The sequence below is a fragment of the Castor canadensis genome, chromosome 2 (genome assembly GCF_047511655.1).
Source record: "Castor canadensis chromosome 2, mCasCan1.hap1v2, whole genome shotgun sequence".
Taxonomy (NCBI): domain Eukaryota; kingdom Metazoa; phylum Chordata; class Mammalia; order Rodentia; family Castoridae; genus Castor; species Castor canadensis.
In genome coordinates this window covers 24,716,621-24,730,086 of record NC_133387.1, presented here as the reverse complement: position 1 = coordinate 24,730,086, position 13,466 = coordinate 24,716,621, and the positions used below count along the sequence as shown (strand labels likewise).

At 44.4% G+C, this 13,466-nt stretch overlaps 1 protein-coding gene across 7 annotated transcripts in view; it reads left to right on the top strand.

The window, feature by feature from the left end:
• The first annotated feature begins 6,015 nt into the window (after window positions 1-6,015).
• Nrf1 (nuclear respiratory factor 1) overlaps window positions 6,016-13,466 on the top strand; it is a 117,193-nt gene continuing 109,742 nt past the window's right edge. For 2 of the 7 annotated variants that reach the window (XM_074063297.1, XM_074063264.1), the window contains exon 1: window positions 6,027-6,135. The gene's annotated coding sequence lies outside the window, so the exon portion shown is untranslated. Of the gene's footprint in view, window positions 6,136-6,640; window positions 6,738-13,466 lie in introns of those variants that run through there. The other 5 variants (XM_074063304.1, XM_074063278.1, XM_074063285.1 and 2 more) reach the window with 4 other exon arrangements.

Sequence of the window (13,466 nt, the reverse complement as noted above, 5' to 3'; positions counted from 1 at the left end):
CCAATAGTAAGCCTCGCAAGGCATCTAAGGTAACGCTGAAGGAGACGCCCACACTCAGACTTGTGCAATGCGGACCCTGCATTCACAACCCCTGAGAGTGGGTAGCTCCTTAAATTTGGTGCTTTCCACGCTTGCTTCTATCTCCCTAGACCTAGCCTTGCCTCTGAAGCTCAAGGCCTCCTCTAAAACCCAAGAGGTTGATTGGTACATCTCTGATGGGTGTTCAGTTCTTATCTCTATCATGGCTATCCAAATACAGAGCTGATCTTCACCCCATTGCTCTCAGTTCCTTCAGGGTGGTACCATCCTTTTTGGCTCCCTGGTGCCTCCCCCAGAGCCTCACACCCAGCTGTGATTCCTTAGAACTCTTCAGGTTTGGAAGTGTCCGCTTATCAGAAACTGTATGCAATAAAAAATAAAAAAGAAAGAAAGAAACTGTATGCAAAGTGCTTTTAGAAAAAAAGGCATTTTAGGGCTGGAGGAGTGGTTCAAGTGGTAGAACACCTGCCTAGCAAGGGTAAGGTCCTGAGTCCAAAACCCAGTAACACACACACACACACACACACACACACACACAGTCACACAGCAGCTTATTAGGGTGTACTCAGGAATTTATAAAATCCAAAGGCAGGAGGTTCTGTAGTTCTCGGGAAGAGAACCAGAAATTAAAGAACAGTTAGTAACCTGGAACATTTTTCTTTCTCTGCTTCTCTGGGCGCATCTGCCTCACTCCTCTCACTATAGTAAGATCTGTTTCCCAGTTCATTTGGTGGAAAATGGGCTCTGCCTACAGATCCCAAAGCCACCTAAGATATAGCTCAGGGAGGAAAAGAGAGGGAAAGGGAGGGAGGGAGAAGGGAGGGGAGAGAGATAGAGGAAGACAGAGAGAGAGAGAGAGAGAGATTGCAATCTTAGTTTCAAAGTCTCCTTTAAAGAATCCAGCTGATCCAACCTGAGCCAGGAACCTGCTTGCTTCTGGACCAGTCATCGGTGGTCAGAAGACACTGATATGTCTCTGGAACTTCAGTGGTGTTCATGACCTCATCTCCATACCTCCATCATTAATGTGACTCAGCTCTCAGCTGCCACCCTCTGTGTTATTTAGCCAAGCATTCTAAATTCCTGGGTCAGAGAACACACTGGATACAGCTCTAGCCAGGTGACCACCAGTAATGGGGGCTAGCAGGAGGAAGGCTCTGAAGTATAGGCATGGCTGATGGGGACTATCTCCGTGAAAGGGGACAGTTTACAGAGAAGGGAGACTTGAATTGGTGAGTCAGATCTAAAGGTGACTGTTACAAGGTATTTGTTGACTAAATAAATGTAATGATGGAATGGTCTCATTTTTTTAAAAAAAGAGCAATTGCCCGAAGTTATTAGCTAAAAATTAGAAAGTTACTGGGAGTGGCTCAAGTGGTAGACGCCTGCTTAGTGTTAGGTAGTAATTGGAAAACCCACTTACTATATCATTCTCAAAATCAAACCACTCTCCGAGCCTGATGAAACTTTCTTCCCAGCATCTCTCAAATCCTTCCCTCTTCCCTTCTATTGCACTCCACAGTTTTTTCACTCAGGCCTGATGCTCTGTTGTCTTCCCCACTTCTGTTCTACACTGCTGACTGTGCCAGAGTAATCTTCCCCAAACACCAAACTTTCCTGTTGCCAGTCATCACTCAAATCTGTCTGAAACTAAGCACATCCTCTGTCTAAATTAACTTCCCTTTAAATGACTGTCAACACTTCCATGTCCATCTCTCCATCATTCAGTTTTTAAAATTCTGGAATTACCTCTCCCTTTGTCCCTCAACATTCTCATCAGTTACCAAATCTTGTTGAATTTTCCTTCCTTTACCAATTTCCTCCATTGGTCCTTTCATCCTGATTCTGGTCCACAAGGTAGTTCAGAGTCTCTCTCAAGGACCAATAGGAAAACAGTATGGAGAAGGCACATGATCGAGCACCTGGGTATGCCAGAATCCTGCCTTGGCCAGCCATTTCTAACCCCAGTGAAGTGTCTGGGAACTATGACACAACCAGGCAAAAGAACACTTCATGATTAACTGGACATTTGGTCCCAAATCACAATGAGAAGTCAGCAAAATTAGGTTGAACTTGGTCATCTCTATTCTCCATCAATATCCCAATAGGAGTCTTGGAACTTTACTTTCTTTGGGACAAAGAGAAACTAAAGAGAAAGGCAAATCTACAACCTCTGCCCCAAGGCTGGGATTGTCCCAGGTCTATGGCCTCAGGGTCTGGCAACCTTGTGGGAGGGGGGAGAAAAGAGTGCTGCTTCTGAGAAGAGCAATGGCGTCCCTATCACTACTCAGGATATTCTGAAGAATTGGAGGGGTACTGCACTCATCTGGGCTGAGCCTGTAGTCTTGTAAAAGCTCTCCCAGGAAAATGGAACTGACTCCAGAGTCTCCATTTTTAGCAAAATTTTCTTCCCCTGTGTGTTGGGGAGGAAAATGGGGAGAGTGAAATTGTTTTGCTCACCGTTTGCCTCCATCTTGAGAGGAATAAGGAAGAGAAGAAAGCCTGAGTGTCCTCTAGATCCCAATGGCTCAACTCACATTTGGATTCCCTGGTGACGCTACACCACTATGATCTGAGTCCTTGCTCAGAATTGTCAAAAGCTATCTGTTGCATTGAGTAAGCGCCAATTCTCAAGGAGGCCATTAGGATCCATCTGCCCTTTTTATTATTAGAATGACTTCATGATGTGACAGGGCAAGTATAAGAAAAGAATGCCAAATTTTACTGAGGGGTGAAGAGGATGGAAGCACATTGCATGTATGCATATGAAGACAGCATAATGAAACCCACCAAACACTGTTTGAAACATGGGGGAATGAAGAGGGGGGAATTGGAATATAATGGAGGGGGTAAACTTGTTCAAAGTATACCGTATGTGTGTATGGAATTATTACAATGCAATCTCCTTGTATTATTAATGTATAATAAATAAAAAATTAAACCATGCCAAATTTAATCATCCAGTGAAAATATCAGTTGAATTTAATTAAAAGGGGAAGCATTCTCGGTGGATTTCATCCACCCATAACCTAATTGATAGGTCCAGAAAGAACTAGATAAGGAATTACAAGAATCTAATCTGTAGGACAGGATCTGGGAGAACCCTTTTGACATAGAATCTATATACAAGAGACTTGCTGTGTTCACTGTGATGGCAGAACAATTTCTGTGATTTATCTTAGCCAAAAATCTCTGATCAAGAGGCAGCCTCAGCCTGCCAGGTAAACTAGGTTGGCTTATGGGCAGTAACTTCATTGTGCTTGGGATGGAGAATGTCATATTATCCTAAGAAGGTCAGAATTAAATAAAAGGGTGAGAAGATAAATCAAATGCATGTGCTCATAGTTCAGTGTTAACCTTGGCAATATTCTGTCATTTGATAGTTTCATTGTAACAGTTATAAAATTTATCATATGAGAAAAATTGACAAAAGTTTCACAAAAGACTAAGTTTGATGTTTTCTGATACTAATTTATTTCTGTTTTTGCTTTGGTTATTTATTATTATTATTATTTTGGTGGCACTGGGGCTTGAGCTCAGGGCCTCACACTGTCTAGACAGGCACTTTTACTACTTGAGCCACTCCACCATACCTTGCATTGGCTGTTTTTGAGATGGTGTCTCACTTACAGCTTGGGCTGGTCTGGACTGCAATCCTCCTACACTTAGGCTTCTCAAATAGCTAAGATGATAGGTGCCTGCCACAACAACCAGCTTTTATTGGTTGAGATGGGGTCTTGAGAACTTTTTGTTGGGGCTGGCATTGAACCACAGTCTTCTGGATCTCAGCCTCTGGAGTAGTCGGCATTACAGGCTTGAGCTACTGCACTCAACTGATATTTCTTTTATGAAATACTGGTCATGATCAGCATTTCTTTTCTTTTTTTTTTTTTTTCACTGAGATAATGCTGACCTAAAGTTATGTTTGTGCTCCTTGAGAGGGTATGATTTGCAATTTGAAAGACCCTAGTAATGGGTACAAATGCAATTATGAGGTAGGGCTGGTGGCTTTCAGACATAGCTCTGACACTTAAGTGCCTGGGTTTTGCAAGTAAATGCTGCATGTTCTCATTTCTCCACCTGTAAAACAGGTTGATGGTATTTCCAACTTCCTGGGCACCACTTGAGAAAGACATGAAAGGAGATCCTACAGGTACTGGTGCTAAGTGTGATGGGGAAAGCACCAGTGCATACAATCTTGGAGCATGCGGGAAATGTTGAGACCTGAAAGAGTAGTAGAATTGCTCAGACAAAGGTTTCAGTAGGTGAGAAGTGAAGAAAATTCTGGGCAGAGGGAGCGATGTTGTGAAGCAGCACAATTCCCTGACTTCTGTGACCTTAGTTTCCCAGTTTGGCTGTAGCGTGAGAAAAAAAAGGCTATGGCAGATGAAGTTAGAAATGGTAGCATGGGTGAGGTCACCAAGAGCCCCAGCCACCTCAAAGAATTTTAGACCTTAGCCTAAGTGTAATGGGATCTAATTAAGCTTCTTAAACAGGGAAATACCATGATTTGCTTTTTTAAAAGACCAAGCAGTAGTGGAGAATGGATTGGAGAAGACAACTCCAGTGGCAGAGAGACCATGAAGAGTCTGGTGCAGCATCTCTGGGAAATATGCTAGCAGCCTGAATCATGGCAAGAAACGACAGCGAACAGCAGTCCTAAAAGACCTAATTGAATTGTGGACTTGAGGGAAAGTGGAACGAATAATGGGTCATTCCCAGGTTTCTGGCTTGAGCACCGGCGTGGTTAATTGGTGATGCTCTCAGACAAAACCTTGAGAAAAAGACATTCAAACTTGAATATGTGAATTTTTGAAGCAAATGCAACCTTCCTAAAAATGAATGCTTCCTAACTTAAGCTATTTCTGACGTCCTGTGGGATATTTAGTAATTCCCTAACGCAATGATTCTGAACTATGGTATGCATTAAAATCACCAGGAAGGAGTGGGGTCAGGAGTCTGAAAAACGCAGGTTCCTGGACTAACAAGCTCAGATTCTAGAGATGACGACTGGGGCCCAGGGTTTAGACCATGAGTTTGAGTGATTCTGACGGAGGTTATTCTCCTGATTGCACTTAAAAAACAAACAACAGCCGGGCTCCCGTGGCTCAGGCCTGTAATCCTAGCTATTCAGGAGGATCGCGGTTCGAAGCCAGCCTGGACAAATAGTTCGCAAGACCCTATCTTGAAAAAAACCTAACACACACACACACACACACACAAAAGGGCTGGTGCAGTGGCTCAAGGTGTAGGCCCTCAGTTCAAGCCGCAGTACCGCAAACTAACAAACAACAGAAACTACCCGTCCTGTAGTTTCAACAGATTATTTTCTCACTGTCTATCCCTCCTTATTTGTTGGGCGCCCACATAGGGTTCCCTATTGCTCGGGATAAGCTCCTTGAGAGCAAGACGTGTTTAAAGCAAGACTTTGCTAACAAGTGCGTCTTCAGAGCCCCCAGAACAATATTCGGCCCAGGAAAAGCCCCCTACAAACGACCGAGGGAATAAACTACTAGACGGCTTTGAGCAATAACTTTTAGCTTTTAAACATCTCGGGAGGGCTTTGAAACCGGGAGGCCAAAGTCATTCCTAAGAGAGCGTGAGGATGCGACTGCAACATGTGGGGAGCCCCTTTTCCGATCTTCCAGATACACTCGGGGGGTCCTATTACCCTGGGCTGGTCTGGGTTGGGGTGAAAGATGTTACTCCAGGATCAGCAACCATTTTGGGCGGCATACGCCACTTCTCCGCAGCGTCCGGGTTCTGCAAATTCAGTCGCTTTCGTGGTTCCGGCCCGAGCCCAACCTGTGCAGCGGCAGGAGAGCCCCGGGGAGGCGGCGGGAGGCTGCAGAGGCCCGGCCACAAGCACCCTTCCCGGCCCGCCGCCCGGAGCCGCGCAGACCTCGCCATCATGGCTGCCGCCGGGCGGGGAGGCCGAGCCGTGCGTCGCGTGCGTGCCTCCTCCTTCCCCTCCCCCTCCGCGGCGGCGGCAGAGGCGGCAGCGCTCGCCATTGCCGCTGGTGGCAGGAGGCTGCGAGGAGCCGGCGCGGTCGCAGTCTCCACGGCGCAGGCCCACGGTAGCGCAGCCGCTCTGAGGTGAGTGCCCTACCGCGCAATCTCCAGCTATTTCAGCCCCGGCGCAGCCGCAACACGCCGCCCGCCCGCCGGCCGGCCGGCCCGCCCCGCAGCCGGCACCCTGCCGCCCCCGGCTCCGGGCCTGGGCCCCTGCCGGATTCGGCCCGCCTGGGACGGGGGGCCCCGGCCCGGCCCAGTCAAACCGCCACCCCGAGGATGCGCAGGCCGCAGTAGGCCCCAGGCGTCCTGGCGGGCTCGGGAGGGAGGCGCTGCCCTCCCGAGAGCCCCAGGGTTCCGTCCTCCCCTGCCGCCCATGGCTCTCGGGGCCGCGGCCTCCTCCTGTCCGTGGAACCCCGGGCTCGGCCTTCCCGCGGGCTCGGGAGCGGGCGGCCCCGGGAGAGCGCGCCGGGCCCGGGAGCGGGAGGTGGGCGGGCTGCGCGGGACCGGAGCGGCGGCTCGGTGCTCGCCCCCTCGGCTCTTCTCGGGTCTTGTCCGCGGGCGGCGGGGCGCGCTGGGGCCGGGCGGGGCGCGGGAGCCGCTGTCTCCTGCGGGAGCGGAGACCGGCTGTTCTGGCGACCTTCGAAGCTTCCCTCCTGCCGGGGTGGCGTGGGCTCGTTACCCAGGTAGACCCGGGGACGCCGGAATATGGCGCGTTGCCCACCTCCTTGCAAGTTGTTAGGAGGCGGCCCGGGCGGCAGTTCGAGGAGGAGGGCGCAAAGTCCTTTTGTACGCAGAAATAAGGAGCGACATCGTGTTTTGTTTCTTTTTTTTTTTTTTTCCTCCCCTATGGAGGAGATGTGCTTACGGAGGAGCCTGTGCCTGGGGGGTTGGGGGGGTCCCCTGAATGAGAGGGTGCACAGAGGCGCGCCCTTCGGGGGGAACGGAACCTTTTTTACTGGAAAGACGGGGGCTCTAGGATGGGCTTGTGCATATCTTCAACCTTTGGGGGACCTCAAGGCTTTGCTGTCGCTTGTCACGCTCTTGGCTGTGCAGTGGTGACCACTGCCTTTCTCACCTGTTGTGTCGTTGCTGCTGGTCCCAAAGTTTCTGCGGTGCATATATATGACCGTGCCCGCTAGAACTTGAAATTGCTATAAAATCTTAATGTTTTTAGGGCTTCAAATGATAATCTGCTCCAGCCAGTTGGAGGAGCTGTTGCCTGTTCTCCATCCCTTCCTCCTAGCCATTAAATCAAAATACTGTGCATTAGTTGTTTAGAGCTAGTGTCAGTTGGGCTGAGTTTGTTCCGCAGTCGGCAAAATTCACCTCTTCTTAAGCGTTTAGAGGCCAGGTATTGGGAGAAAGGTAGGTAGTGTAAAGGAGCCTGTCAGCTTGGATAGTGCACGGTAGGAGAAGGGGTGCGCCTTTTGTCCCAGGGCATCTTCTGGGCCCACAGTGGTGCATTCCAATTTAGCCTTGTCTCCTAAGAAATTCTTTTTCCTTTGGCCTTGACCAAGAAGTTATTGCATTGGTCCTCACTCCAGGGAAGGGAGGAGGGGAAGCCTTGGAGATGCTTGTCTGTGTGTGTGTGTGTGTGTGTGTGTGTCTGTCTGTCTGTCTCAGTTTTGGTTTTTGATTTGAGTAGTATCCTGACTTGAAAGTTCTTGGCAGGTTACCTTATAGGTTAGTGAAATATGACTAGTTCTTTGTGCCACCGAATGTAAATTTCCTTATGAATGCAAGTGGAAACATACTATTACCGCATATAATGTGTGTTTACTCTTAATTTGGGTCCTGAATTGTGTGCAGAATTGTTCTGTGTCCAGGGGCTTGTCCTTGTGTCGTGTCCATGTGTTATTTCCCCTTTTCTTTTTCCTTTATTTTGCAGTGCAGACCATATACCTCTGAGTTACACCTGGAGCCTCCCTTTTTTTTTCTTTTGATAGGAAGTTAGATTGTTGTGTTCATTAGGGCCTCTGACCCAAACAAAAGTAAAACAATAATCACATTAAGAATAACTACTTACTTAGCCTTTTGACTCACCTAATTTGAATATTTTTTATTTCTTCATAAACTCAAACTCAGCATTTAGGAGGGAAAAATGACTTTTTTGCATAGTAGTAGTGAGTGAGTAGTTGCCCATTTAGGAAGAAGAAGAAGAAGGAAAAAAACCCTTATCTTCAAGCCAGGAGTTTTCACGCAGATACTTTACTTGTTTTGTTTGAAGGAAATTTAGCTCTTGGAGTTAGAGAAGGGACTGTGGGAGCAGGGGATAATGAAGGCCCTTGTTCAGATACAGAAGGAATTAAAGGAGGAAGGATCTCGGGGTTCCCTCCCAAATCATGTATGTTCCAGTGGAACCCAAAATTGTAGGGTTTTTGTTATTAAAGCATAATTACACATCTGCTGGTAATTTAGGTAGGGAGCTGAAGGCCAGCTTCCCGTGATTTAAATATACCTGAGTTGGTATTGCCTCTAGGTGTAGGTTCAACCACACCTCTGGTTGTCTTTTTTTTTTTTCCTTTTTTTGTGGCTGTACTGGGGTTTGAATCCAGGGCATTGTGCTTGCTTAGGCAGGTGCTTTACCACTTGAGGTACACCCCTAGCTCTGAGTTGTCTTAAAGAAGCATTTCCTGTGAGATAATGACAAGTGGATGACTGTTTTAAGGGAAATTGAAGCTTCTTGTGGTCTAGGATTACATTTTTATACCTTTTCTTCTTTGTAATAAAGCATTCAGTAATGTTTGTTGGGGAGTAATGGTGATAATGAACAGCAGTTATTGAAATTGAACTTTTTTTTTTTTTTTTTTTGCATGTGTTCTGGAAAAGGCACGGTGTGTTTTTTGGTTTTTGGGGGGGTGGGACTCTGAACTGTCAGTCTTAAGTACACTCTCCAGGAAGTTAAATGTGTATGTCAGCTTCTGTCTTTAGACAAGCCCGGTGCTTCCTGCTGAAGCACTTTCATTCATCTGCTCAAGATTGGGGAAGGGGAACTCTGGGCTGTTTCACAAATGTCTTTCTAATCTCCAGAGTTTAGACATACCCTTTTTGGGCCTGTCATCAGTTCAGATAATGAGATCTTTAAGTTTAGATGTTTGTGTGTGTCTATGTGTGATGCTTATTACAAATATAAATAGTATTTGGATAATCAGTCTTACAAATAAATACCAAAGCTGGTTTTGTGAAAGCATTTTAGAACATGTTCTATGGTAAATGTTTTCATTTGGAACTAAAGCTAGTGCTTTTCAGCCAGGTTTAGCCAAATATAATTATATTATAAACATGAAAAAGAAACTCATTTGTTAAGTTTCTTTTAGAAATGTATTATTTAGACCAAGTCCAGTGTTTTTTGAGTCTGTGGATATGTGTTAGTTTTTGGGTGTTAGTATCATACAGTTACTTCCCTGTTACCCAGTTTTTTAGATTTTGAAGTTAACACATCTGTTAGTATTCTAAGGTGAGTAAGCTGGAAGAGAATGGGAAAAAGAGTTGAAACAAAAACTATTTCAGGTGTTTCCAGATTACAGGTACATTGAGTGTTTGGGAAATTAATCCTGGATCAACAAAAGTGCTTTGTTTGAACTTACTTTAATGTAATGTGGACAAAATTTGAAAAATGAATTTTTGGCTGCTCAGAGAAAATTAAGTGGATTATGTATATCTTGAATTTTTTTTCCTGAAGTGCAGTTCAGAATTACACTAATGTGTTTCCAGTTCTACTCAACGCATTTTAGTCACTGAGATAGCAAAGAGGCGTCATCATGTGGTCTTTATGCCTAAAGTGTCCTAAAATGTGAAGATCTATATTATATCAAGCTATAAACCATTTTTTTTTAACTGAAGAAGAGCCAGACGTGTAACTTTCTGGAGATGTTCAAGTATATAAGCCGGGCACTGGTGGCTCACTCTGTGATCCTAGCTACTCAGGAGGCAGAGATTAGGAGAATCATGGTTCAAAGCCAGCCTGGGCAAGTAGTTTGAGAGACCCATGGAGGGAGAGGGGGGGAACTATCACAAAGAAGGGATAGTGGAGTGGTTCAAGGTACACTTGAGTTCAAACCTGATAAAAACAAAAACCAGAAACTACTTAGAGTTGTAGGCCTATCACGTTTATTATCCCTTGAGACAAAAATCTGTATTGTATCACTAAGAGTTGTATTTTAGAAGATAATCTAACCATGAGGGGTCTTCTAAATCCCAGATCTGGTAGTCTGCCTTGCCTTACCTCAAAATCATTTGCTTTAAACTCTACCTGCTACCAAACCATCAGATAGTTTCTTGAGGAAGCCATGTTTAGTAAGGGAGGGTGGGTGTGTGTTTAGGTCAGGTTGGTGGAGCGAAGAGGGGGTAAGAGAAGATGATACTGGTGAAAGAATCTAGGTTTGTAGGTTAGGATGATGACTGGGCAGTATTGGGGTTTGAACTCGGCTTTAGAGGGCAGTATTTTTTTAAGAGAAGCTACAACAACTTTTGTATGGGTCATCAATTGGGTGATTTAGGCTGTTTATGGCAATTGTTATGCGTAGTATATAAGCTAGTATTTTAATCAGGCTTGTTGACTTTGGTTACAAATATGAAAAGTTTGGCTTATAATTTAAGTGGACATTTTCTTAAGATTTCTTTAAGTGGTGCCTGTTGGATAAATCCTGCTGGTCTTTTTCAGAGTCTGTGGAGAATGAACTTTGTATATGTGTATGTTAAGACCATTATAAAAAAGAAAAGCTTTCATTTTACTGTTGGCAATTGTAAGGTCTTTGCTTTTTAGAACTTAAGAGTCTCTGTTGTTGCTGCTACTGAATGCTAATGTGGTTAGGTTGGCAGCTAAACCTACAAAGAACAAGAGGAAGTGAGGAAATGTCCCCAAGAAACATTGCTTAAAGCTGTTTAAGCAGTGGGCTAGAAATGGGAGCTGGGGACCAGGGGACCTAATTCTTCTCCATTGAGAAGTAACCTCCTTAAGTAGTTCTCACTTTGGAGTTTTGCCATTCATTCACCAGACATTGATTAAAGACATTCCATATTCTAGAAATGTGCTAGGTGTTAAGAGTCAAAAATAAACCATGGGCCTTGTCTAGGAGGAGAGAAAGATATGGGCTCAACTAACTGAAATACAAGTTGTTGAAACCAAAAGAGTAGTGGTGTGGAACTAGGGAGGGAGGAATTCCTTTGGAGGGATAGTAACACTGGAAGAATAGGTGAAATAAGGGAAGATTTCTTGTAGGGGGGAGTTGAGAAGGACTCTGTGGAGTCAATAGCTGTTTTACTGATGGAGAAGAGAAAGGTAGAGGAAGGGCAACAATTGTGATTTGAGAAATGAGTAGATTTTACTTGTAGAGTAGTGGAAGGTGATGTTCATGAGGTTATACTTAACTTGATTGGCAAGAGTTTGTAATCCATGTTCTCAAGTATGGACTTTATTGTGTAGACATTTGAAGGCCATAAGAGGTTTGAGTAGGAAATTTACTCTGTATTTTATTATGATTTTTTTTTTTGGAGGTACTGGGATTTGAACTCAGGGCCTTGTACTTGCTAGGCAGGAGCTCTGCTACTTATCATATCTCCAACCCTCATTGGGGATTGAACCCAAGGCTTTCCACCTGCTAGTCAAGCACTGTACCACTGTGCAACATCATCTGCATTTACTCTGGTTTTTAAAAGATGACATATGAAGATTGGATTGGAGACCTTTGAAACTATTGAATTGTGATGTAAAAGGAGATAAATCCTGGGGATTATTTTTACTTTACATATTTGGGTGACAATTGAGTACAGGTAGTTAAAGATTATAGTCTGATTAATGGATGATCTCTTTAAGGAAGGGAATGTGTAGGGAGAACAGGATTTGAGGAGAAAGGTAACATGGTATGATTCTAGGTGTGCTTAGTTATCTGTGGAATGGATTAGAGCTCAAGGAGATGGGGGTTAATTAAGAGATTTACTTTCATTGATATGTCAGGAATAAGTCAAAAATCTGAGGGCAGCCAGTGATGGGGGGGCATCTCCATTTGAGGTCAAGAGGAAGCTGAGAGAAGTTGAAAAAAGAATGGCTAAACAGTTGAAACCAAGAGGAATTAAGAGAATCTTAACTTCGTTAAGCTACATGATATACTACAGAGTGCTTATTGAGCTAAAAGCAGGATTTGGCATGTAAGAGGTAAAAGTTTTCTGAATTTTTTTCCCCCCCAGTTCTGGGGTGTGAACTCAGGACCTTACCACTTGCCACCCCAAACCTGATTATGTGGTTTTTGGTTGTTTTTTTTTTTTTTGTGCTTCTGGACTTTGAACTCAAGGCCTTCACCTTGAGCCATTCCACCAGCCCAATTTTTTGTAATAGGGTTTTTTGAGATCGGGTCACAAACTGTTTCCCCAGGCTGGCTTCGAACTGCAGTCTTCCTGATCTCTGCCTCCTGAGTTGCTAGGATTACAGACGTGAGCCACTGGCACCCAGCCTGATTATGTTTATATGTATGTATTGTTTTGCCAGGCATCACAATAATTTAGACAAGATAGATTTATAGGGCATTACCAAATACTTGTGTAGGACCTATAAAACCCAGTTCAGTGGATGACCCATGCTTAGAGATAGGTTCTTTTCTTCCCTTTCTCTTGTGGGGACGCTTAATGTTCCCAGTGATAGGACTGTCCAAAAATCTCTTCTTCTGCCGTTTTGCTTGGACTTTTTTCATTTTTTTACTCTGACTTCAGAGTCTTAAATTCTGAGAGTCGAAGTGTGGCTCAAGTGGTAGAGCTCCTGTCTACCAAGCACAAAGTCCTGAGTTCAAAGCTTAGTACTGCCCCCACCAAAGTCTTAAATTCTGAGAATTGCAGTATTCATTTGAGATGCCAATCTCATAAAGCACAAATGCCTCTTGAAGAGTTTTGAAGTTTATGATACTAATATGTTTAATACAGGAATTTTTAACCCAGGGGTTATAGTTTGGAGTTCAGGGATATATTTTGACTGTGTGCCCCTGAATTTCTTAAAATTTTATGAAGTACCTGTGTGCTTTTTTTTTTGAGTGGGGAGAGAGTCTAATTTTACTTTTTGAGATTTTTCAAGGGGCTCTAAGCACATGTAAGTCAAGGGCCTTTCCAGTGATGTTAATGATTAAATCAAGTGTTGATTGTGTTCATTGGTTGACATCAGTTATCTTGACTACTGGGATAGATCAAGGGGAAAGAAATTTTGAGTGGGTGTCTCAGGTGAGGAACTTTGGAAGGATATGAGGAACCTCTTATAGGTGGAAATAGGAGGATCGCCAAAGCAAAGCTTAGACAGTTTCAGGATTTTGCCAAGTCTTGAGGATTCTTTTTTTTTTTTTTTTTTTTTATGGTTTAGAACTCAGATTAGTGTATTACTTTCCTCCCTCCCCCCATTCCTTCCTCTTTCTCCTTTTTCCAGTAGTACATAA